Raw genomic sequence first — 8,780 nt, 5'->3', positions numbered from 1 at the left:
GCCAGGACTCCTGGGTTATATCCCAGTTCTGGGAGGGGAGTGAGGTCTAGTGGTTAAAGTGTTGGGGGGTGGGCAGGTGGAGTCAGGACTCCTGAGTTCTATTCCCAGCTCTGCCCTATACTCCCTGTGTAACCTTGAGCAAGTCACTTTGTGCCTCAGTTTCCCCCAGGCCCTCCCTTCCTCTCTGCCTGAGCGGCAGGCCAAGTACCAAGATCAGCTTGTAACTGCATCATTAAGGTTGAACAAAACTCCTGTTTTAGCAACGGGGCCTCCAAAATGCCCTAAAACCCGCGGGTCAGTGGTGCCAATCTGGGGTCAGGCGGCCGGGTGGCGCCCTCATGGAATAAAGGACCTGCTGCTCCGTGGTTCTCTCTCTCTTTGCTCTTATCAGGGGAAATAAATCTTCCCTCTTTTCATCCCAGCCCCCAATCTCTGCTCCTGGCCCCCCAATGCCAAGCCCACCTGCTGCTACTCCAGAACGGCTCCGTTCTGAGCTGGCATTTCCCTCGGAAATCAGCGGGGATCAAATAATACATTTGCTTTACCCTGGCTCCAGAAATGGGGCATGGGGCCTTTCCCCCCTAGGGGGCGCTGGTTCCGATCCAGACCCAGGGCAGGGGACTGGCTAGCTCAGGAGGGTGGGGAATGGGACCTTTCCCCTCTAGGGGGCACCAGCTCCCATCTGGCCCCAGGGCAGGGGACTGGCTGGCTCGGGGTGGGGCAGGGAATGGAACACTGGGCCTTTCCCCTCTAGAGGGCACCAACTCCACACTGTACCCACATAGCCTCATGCAACAACTCCCTGGCCACAGGCCGTCAGCAGAGCTCGAACCCTGGGCCTCTAGATCAACAGCACAGCCCACGTGAGCTAAGAGAGTCGCTCCGTTACCTGGCAGATATAGTAGGCTAGTATCCCCTTACGTCTTCCAGCCCTAGAGGAGGTTGCACTGTAGATCCAGGAACTGGCGGCCCCAGCCCAGCCGCTAATGGCGGGCACCTGCTTAGAGGACGATTTAGGGCATGTCTACACCCGGTGTGCAATCGCAGCGTAGACACACTCTGAGTCGCAGCCATTAGGAAGGTGACGAGATGCTCGGCTCAGGATGGGAGGTACACGCCCAGCCCTGGCAGGCCAGTGAGGGGCAGCGTGCAGGGGATCTGGGCACGGCTGAGGGGGTGTGGGGAGCCCAGGGCTGGGTTGCCAGGAGGCTGCAGGTCGGGATTGAGGGGCACCGGCAGAGCTGGGGTGCATGCAGAGCTAGCTAGCGAAAACAGCAGCTGGACAGGCTGATGGATGGATCTAATGAGGGGAGATTAGCTGCTGGCGTGGGAGGGCTTTTCTCATCATCCTGATCTGGGGAATCTAAGTAGGAAACCCAATTTCCCTTCCCCCGAATGGGTGAGGGGTGAAGCGCTGGGGGCTCTGACAGCCTGGGGGAGTGGCTGGTCGGTGGAACAGGCTTCACGGACGCTGGCGTCTGGTACGGACCACACAGGGGAACTTCACTTCCCACCCTCCTGAAGCAGAGCTCCCAGCCCCCCCCCCCCCCCCGTTCTGACCCCCTAGATCCCCACTCCCCTCCCAGAGCTGGAGAGAGAAGCCAGGAGTCCTGGCTCCCAGCCCCCCACCACTGCTCTAACCACTAGGCCCCACTGGCTTTAAACTACCAGGAAGAAATGCCGGCTAGTGCCCAGGGTTCTGGGCCGCAGTCACACCGGCCAGACCCTCTGCTCAGCTCAGCACCTCAGAGCCTAAATGTACCTGCACTGCCCTTCGCCCCTACCCCCCATGTGGACCTGGCCCAATGCCCCTCACCTGGTGAGGGGACCCTGGTAAAATGGGGGTTACAGCCCCCCACAAACCACCAAACCCAGATCTGCTCTGCCCCAACCTGCCCTGCGGTGACGGGGAAAAGCTTTCGGGTACTACTGAGGCAGCAGCTGATCAGATTTGGTGACAAGACACTGAGATGCAGCCACTTCTGGGGTGGGGCAACCGGGGAACAGCCACACAGCAATGCCACACGGGTACGGCTCAATTGGATCAACATTGATACCTGGGCTCTGTGCCCAGCTCTAGGAGGGGAGTGGGGTCTAGTGGCTAGAACAGGGGGGTACTAGGAGCCAGGACTCCTGGGTTCTATCCGCGGGTGTGGAGTTTAGTGGTTAGAGCAGCGGGGGGCTGGGAGTCAAGACTCCTGGGTTCTCTCCCTGGCTCTGGGAAGGGAGTGGGAGCTAGTGGTTAGAGCAGGGGGGGCTGGGAGCCAGGACTCCTGGGTTCTCTCCCTGGCTCGGGGGGGGGGGGGGAGTGGGGTCTAGTGGTTAGAGCAGGGGGGCTGGGAGTCAGTACTCCTGGGTTCTATCCCCAGCTCTATTGTATTGGACACAGCCGTAGTTGCCAAATATCCAAATAAAGCCACCAGTACAAGTGGAAGCCGGGCTTCTCTCTGCCAGTCCCAGCCATTAGACCCCCCCTGCACTCCCAGAGCTGGGGACAGAACCCCGGGGTCCTGGCGCCGCATATCTCTCTGTGGGTTTGGGCTGGATCTTCATTGTACTCAGGCGTCTCTAACATCCAGGGGTGTCTAATCTCTCAGCCCTTTGTCCCTCCCCAGTCACCCAGCGACTCCGCCCGGCGTCGGCGCTAATGGTGCGGGGATGGCCAATCTGCTGGTTGTGTGACGTTAAAGCCAAACAGCACTTCCCAATTTCCAGGAATGGATCTAAAGGCTGCTAGGGGCCAATGTGCAGAAAAATAAGAAAATCACAATAAACCTCCTTCCCTAAGCGCTTTGGAGAGCGGGAGTCTGGGGCAGAAAAGCAGCCGGTTTTACACAACATGCTAAAGGCTGAAAGAAAGAAACAGATTTGCCACACAGCACATCATTAACCCATGGGACTCCCCGCCACTGGGTGCTAGGAGGGTTAAGGATCCAGGCCCTGCTATGAGAGACAGTCCCTGACCCGGGGGAGATCAGGGCCCCGCTAGGCCAGGCAATGCCCAGGCACACGGCCAGAGACAGTCCTTAGTGAAGCAAACTCCTGCCAGGAGTGTGAAGTGCTGCTCTCTGAAAGGCAGGTGTGCACACACACACACACACACATCATGGTCACACCAAAGGATCGGTGCACGCACACACAGACCCAGAACAGGGCTCAGCTCCTCCTGCAGGGGGCAGCAGAGATCCCCCCCGAGCAGCGATCTCAGGGGTCCCAGGATCACACACACACACACGGCACGGCACACCCTGATCTGTTTCAAGGTCGTTCTCCAGGAGGGCGGCTGACAGGCCCTTCAGCATCTGGAGCCCTCGGCCATGAGGGACGCTTGTCCCAGGGCCGGGAGCGCAGCCAGCTCGTCACTAAAGCAAACCTGTCTCCCTGACAGAGACGGGTCCCCGTGGGATGCCGGGAGATGGGGTCGCGTGCAGGTTCATTGGCACGAACCAGAGCAAGACTTGTGGCTTCGTCCACTCCTGCTTCTGTACATCCTGGCTGGGGGCGGGGCAGATCTCACATCCCCCAGAGCTATAAGGATTGCCTGAAACCCCCTGTTCTCACCACTAGATCTCACAGCCCTCCCAGAGCTGGGGACAGAACCCAGGAGTCCTGGCACCCAGCCCCCCTGCTCTAACCACTAGTCACCACTCCCCTCCCAGAGCCAGGTATAGACCCCAGGAATCCTGGCTCTGTCCCCCCCGCTCTAACCACTAGACCCCACTCCCCTCCCAGAGTTGGGGTAGAACCTAGGAGTCCTGGCTCCCAGCCCCCCTGCTCTAACCACTGGATCCCACTGCTCTCCCCAACCCAGGGCCATGCTGACATGCATCGCTTGCCTACAGGGAGGTGTTTGTGTGACGCAGAGGGAACAAATCGATCCCATTAATGGTTCCTCAGCACGGGGCCCCGGGGTCGCTGGCATGGACAGCAGTAAACAGGTGCAGCCCCGTGTTGCTGGGAAGCCAGAAAGTTTTCTGCAGTAGGTAAACAGACAATGTTCCAGCCCTGGCGAGCTGGAGCAGGGGACAGGCCACCTTCCACCTCTAGGGGGCGTCGGCTCCCATCCGGCCCCAGAGCTGGGGACTGGCTGGCTCTGGGGACAGGGCATGGGATATGGGGCCTTCCGCCTCTAGACCACACTCCCAATACCCAGCTGGGAATGGAAACCAGGAGTCTGAAAGAAAGATTGACTTGAAACATGCACCTTCCTGGGTTGGATCCCCAGTTCCGTGAGGAGGGTGGGGTCTAGTGGGTTAGAGCGAGGGGCTGGGAGCCAGGACTCCTGGGTTCTATTCTGGGCACTGCCATCTGGACAATGAATTGCTTTACACCTGGAACCATGGAGCTCATCTGAGACTGGAACATCTGCCTGTCTATCCATCCAGCCATGCACACCCCCCAGGTAAACATATCTGGCCATCCTTCACTCTGTCCCCCAGCGAGTTCCTTTAGCCCTTTCTATGCACCACCTTTCCTCTCTCTGCCCTCTGCTGTTTGCTCACAGGCCTCAGGCTGGGACGGGGCATCACATTGAACTCACCAGGGCAAGTCAAATCTCAGCCGTTGATTAGATAGAGTGGGTGTCTGGAGATAGATAGGGGATGTCTGGGGATAGATAGATAGATGGGGGGTGTCTGGGAATGGATAGATAGGGGGTGTATGGGGATAGATAGTTTATGGAGAGGATGGATAGATAGGTGGGGAGATGGAGGCATGTGGGGATGTAGAGGATTGAAGGGATGGGGAGGTAGAGGGATGGATGGATGGAGAGATGGAGGGGCGTGGGGGGGATGGATGGATGCATGGGGAAGTGGGGAGATGGAGGCATGTGGGGGAATGAAGGGATGAGGAGATGGAGGGGTGTAGAGGGAGGGAGGGAGGGATGGGGAAGCGGGGAGATGGAGGCGTGTGGGGGAGATGGAGGGGTGTAGAGGGATGGGAGGGAGAGATGAAGGGATGTGGGGGGGATGGATGGATGCATGGGGAAGTGGGGAGATGGAGGCATGTGGGGGAATGAAGGGATGAGGAGATGGAGGGGTGTAGAGGGAGGGATGGATGGGGAAGCGGGGAGATGGAGGCATGTGGGGGAGATGGAGGGGTGTAGAGGGATGGGAGGGAGAGATGAAGGGATGTGGGGGGGATGGATGGATGCATGGGGAAGTGGGGAGATGGAGGCATGTGGGGGAATGAAGGGATGAGGAGATGGAGGGGTGTAGAGGGAGGGAGGGATGGATGGGGAAGCGGGGAGATGGAGGCGTGTGGGGGAGATGGAGGGGTGTAGAGGGATGGGAGGGAGAGATGAAGGGATGTGGGGGGGATGGATGGATGCATGGGGAAGTGGGGAGATGGAGGCATGTGGGGGAATGAAGGGATGAGGAGATGGAGGGGTGTAGAGGGAGGGAGGGAGGGATGGGGAAGCGGGGAGATGGAGGCGTGTGGGGGAGATGGAGGGGTGTAGAGGGATGGGAGGGAGAGATGAAGGGATGTGGGGGGGATGGATGGATGGATGGAGGTTGGGGGGGATGGAAGGATGGGGACTTAGCCGGGTACAGGGGAAGGGGGTGCAGGTGGAGGGTTGGATGGGGGGGGACCGAGGGCGGTGCAAGGCTGTATGGGACTTGGGGGGAGGATGGAGGGTGTAAGAGGACACGGATAGGTGGATGCCGGGGGGGAGATAGATGAAGGGGTTGGTGATGGGTGGAAGGGTGGGTGCTATAACGGTGAATGGATATGGGGGGATGGACAGAGGGGTGGCTAGGGGACTAGATCAAGGAAGGGAGGGATGGGAGCTATGGGGGAGGGTGGGATGGACAGAAGGTGAGGTGGGGATGGATGGAGGAAGGGTTAGGGCTATGGGGGTACATGGGGGGCTGGTTGGAGGACTGTGGGAGGGGGGATGAAGGTGGATTGGGGGGATCTCACACACACTCTACAAAGGACGGATTAATTGGAGGTGCTGGGGGGGTGGATGGATGGAGGGTGCATTGGGGCTGTGGGGTGCATGGGAGCTGGATTGGGGGATATGGGAGGATGGGTGAAGGGAGAAGGGGTTGGGGCACATGGGGGTGGATTTGAGGGATCGATGGATGGGGTGCATGGAAGGATGGATGATCTGTGGGGGATGGATGGATCTGGGGTACATGGGGGGACAGAGGAAGGGAAGAGAGGATGGGGGCAGATATGGATGGATGGATGGATGGAGGGGGATGGGGGATATGGTGTGGATGGAGGGACAGGGGTCATGGGGGTGGATGGGGGCTATGCGGGGGGCTGGGGCCGCAGGGGGTGGGGGCCATGGGGGATGGATCTATGGGGCACGCACAGATTTAAGGCCAGGGCGACACGTCCCCCCCCCTTCCTAATCCCCAGCCGGGCACCTACCGCGCTGGAGAGTGGCCGGACTCCTGGGTCCCTCGGCTGGAGTGCTGCCTCCTGAGTCCCGCCCCGTCCCGTCTGCTTCGCTGCGCCGGCTGCAGTCCCCGCACCCCGCCCGCACCAGCTGGCGCCGCCCGGGGGCGGGGCCGGGAGCTGCGGGGCTGGGCTAAAGTGGGCAAGGACTGGGAGCTGCACCGGGATGGGGGGGGGGGGCGGACTGGGAGCTCGCGCTGGGGGGACTGAACCCTGGTGCAGCGGAGCTGGGGGGCAGAGATCCCGGCCACCCTCCAGCGCCGAGGGGGCTGGGAAAGGAGGAATCGCCCCCCCCCCCCCCCCCAGGGAGGGGGCAGGAGCCAGAGCGCTCAGGCTGCTGAAGGCTAACATTGGACAAAGACCAGGCAGTGGGGAGCCGCTGAGAGCAGAACCCAGGAGTCCTGGCTCCCAGCCCCCCTGCTCTAACCACTAGACCCCCCCCTCCCCGAGCCAGGGATAGAACCCAGGAGTCCTGGCTTCTCCCTCCTAACCACTAGACCCCACTCTCCTTCCAGAGCTGGGGAGAGAACCCAGGAGTCCTGGCTCCCAGCCCCCTGCTCTAACCACTAGACCCTCCCTCCCCGAGCCAGGGAGAGAACCCAGGAGTCCTGGCTCCAAGATCCCCTTCTCGGGCCACAAAACAGCGCCCAGTATTCCAGAGCTGGCATGGCAGCGGTCTGTGGGTCGGGACTGAGGGGCACCAGCAGAGCTAGCATGGGGGTGGGGGAGCCCGGGTCGGGGAGAGCAGGGGCTGCGGGTCAGGATTGAGGGGCACTGGCAGAGCCGGAGTTGAGGGGATCCCAGGGCTGGGATGGCAGCGGTTGGGTTGGGACTGAGGGGCAGGTTGCAGGGGGGACCCCAGGGCTGGGGCTGCAGGTCGGGATTTCTCCCTAGCTATTGTTATTAATTCCGCATCCCTGCCCGCTGCAGGCCTCTCTCCGTGTTTACCATTTTAATACCCTTTCTATTACGTTCAACGACTTCCCCAATAAACCTCTGCCCCGACGATGGATCTAACCTTTCATCTCTGCCCAGCTCGGCGCTTCCCCTTTTCCCTGGTCTCCCTGGAGGATTAACCACACAACAATAACACACAATTGAGTTAATGGCAGCTGGCCCGGACCCAACCGAACCCCGCCGTACCCTGCCCCCAATACGACTCAGAGTCATCGTTTGCATAGGCAAAGTGGGTGGTCAGACTGTACATTTCCAATTTCCAGTTTCCCTAATGCTTTCCTTCCTTAACGATCTCAGCACCGAGACTCGGCCACCTCCGGGGCAGGGCAGCGAGGGAGCAACCGCACGGGGATGGCTCGCCTGGTGCTGAGATGCGACCAGCTCGGGGTCGCATGTCAGCCTCATAACGACACCCCCAACTATGCCCCCAGCACGGTAGCCCTGTGCCAGCCTTCCTCTGTAGCATGGGGCGCAGCTCGCCTGCTGAGCTCACCTGCACACATCTCCCGTAACCAACCCCCTGCAGTGGCTGGGGGCACTGGTCTTGCAGGCGTCTGCTGTTCTCTGCCTGGAGCAAGCGCCACCGTCTGGCCAGGCGCTGCAGGACGTTGCCCCGGCTGATCTAAGGGGCCCTGCGGGGCCGATCCGCTGGTGAGTCTGGTGCCAGGCTGGCACCGTACTGAGACACAGCTCAGACGCTGGCAGGTTCTCCCAGGGGCGGGCGGTGCTGGGGGCGGCTCAGTGTGGGTTTGATTTGCGCTGGGCCGGCGGCTGGCTCGGCCGGGATGTAAGCTGGTTACCCCCCGGGCCAGGGACCCTGGCAACTCCAGACACCTGCCCTGCATCGAGGGGTCTAGGACACGTGTCCTCACCAACCACGCCCAGTGGCCGGGTCCCGCTCTGTGTCTTGCCACGTGCAGCCTGCTGGCCGGTTTGTCCCCCTCATGCCCACTTGCACGATCCTTTGGTAAGCGCCACCCTCACCCTTTGATTAAATAGGGGGGGGGACTGTTAGCATTGTCACGGAGCCAGCCACACTCCAGCCCTCCTGCATGGGACAGGCCAGAGAACTGCCCCCAGTAACGCCAGCGCCAATCCATAAAAACCCAGCCAACCCTGATCTAAACCCTGCGCTGACAGAGAAGGCCCCAGGCCCCTCAGGAAACTGTTCCAGTGATTAATGACACTCGCCGGGACAAACGTCTACACTACACAATCAAAGCGACCCAGCGTCAGCACCCGGCCGCTGCAGGAATGACATCGCTTGTGCGTGTCTACGCGTGGGTTCCCGTGTCGCCGGTGTGCGTCCGCACCACGAGCGCCAGCCCCGATTGTACCGTCACCACGGCCCCTGAAAGCCAGCAACAGGCAACGTGAGCAACGCAGCATCAGCACTGACACCGCGTCGACCGCTC

The sequence above is a fragment of the Emys orbicularis genome, chromosome 20 (assembly GCF_028017835.1).
Source record: "Emys orbicularis isolate rEmyOrb1 chromosome 20, rEmyOrb1.hap1, whole genome shotgun sequence".
Lineage (NCBI taxonomy): Eukaryota > Metazoa > Chordata > Testudines > Emydidae > Emys > Emys orbicularis.
This window is presented reverse-complemented; position numbering follows the sequence as displayed.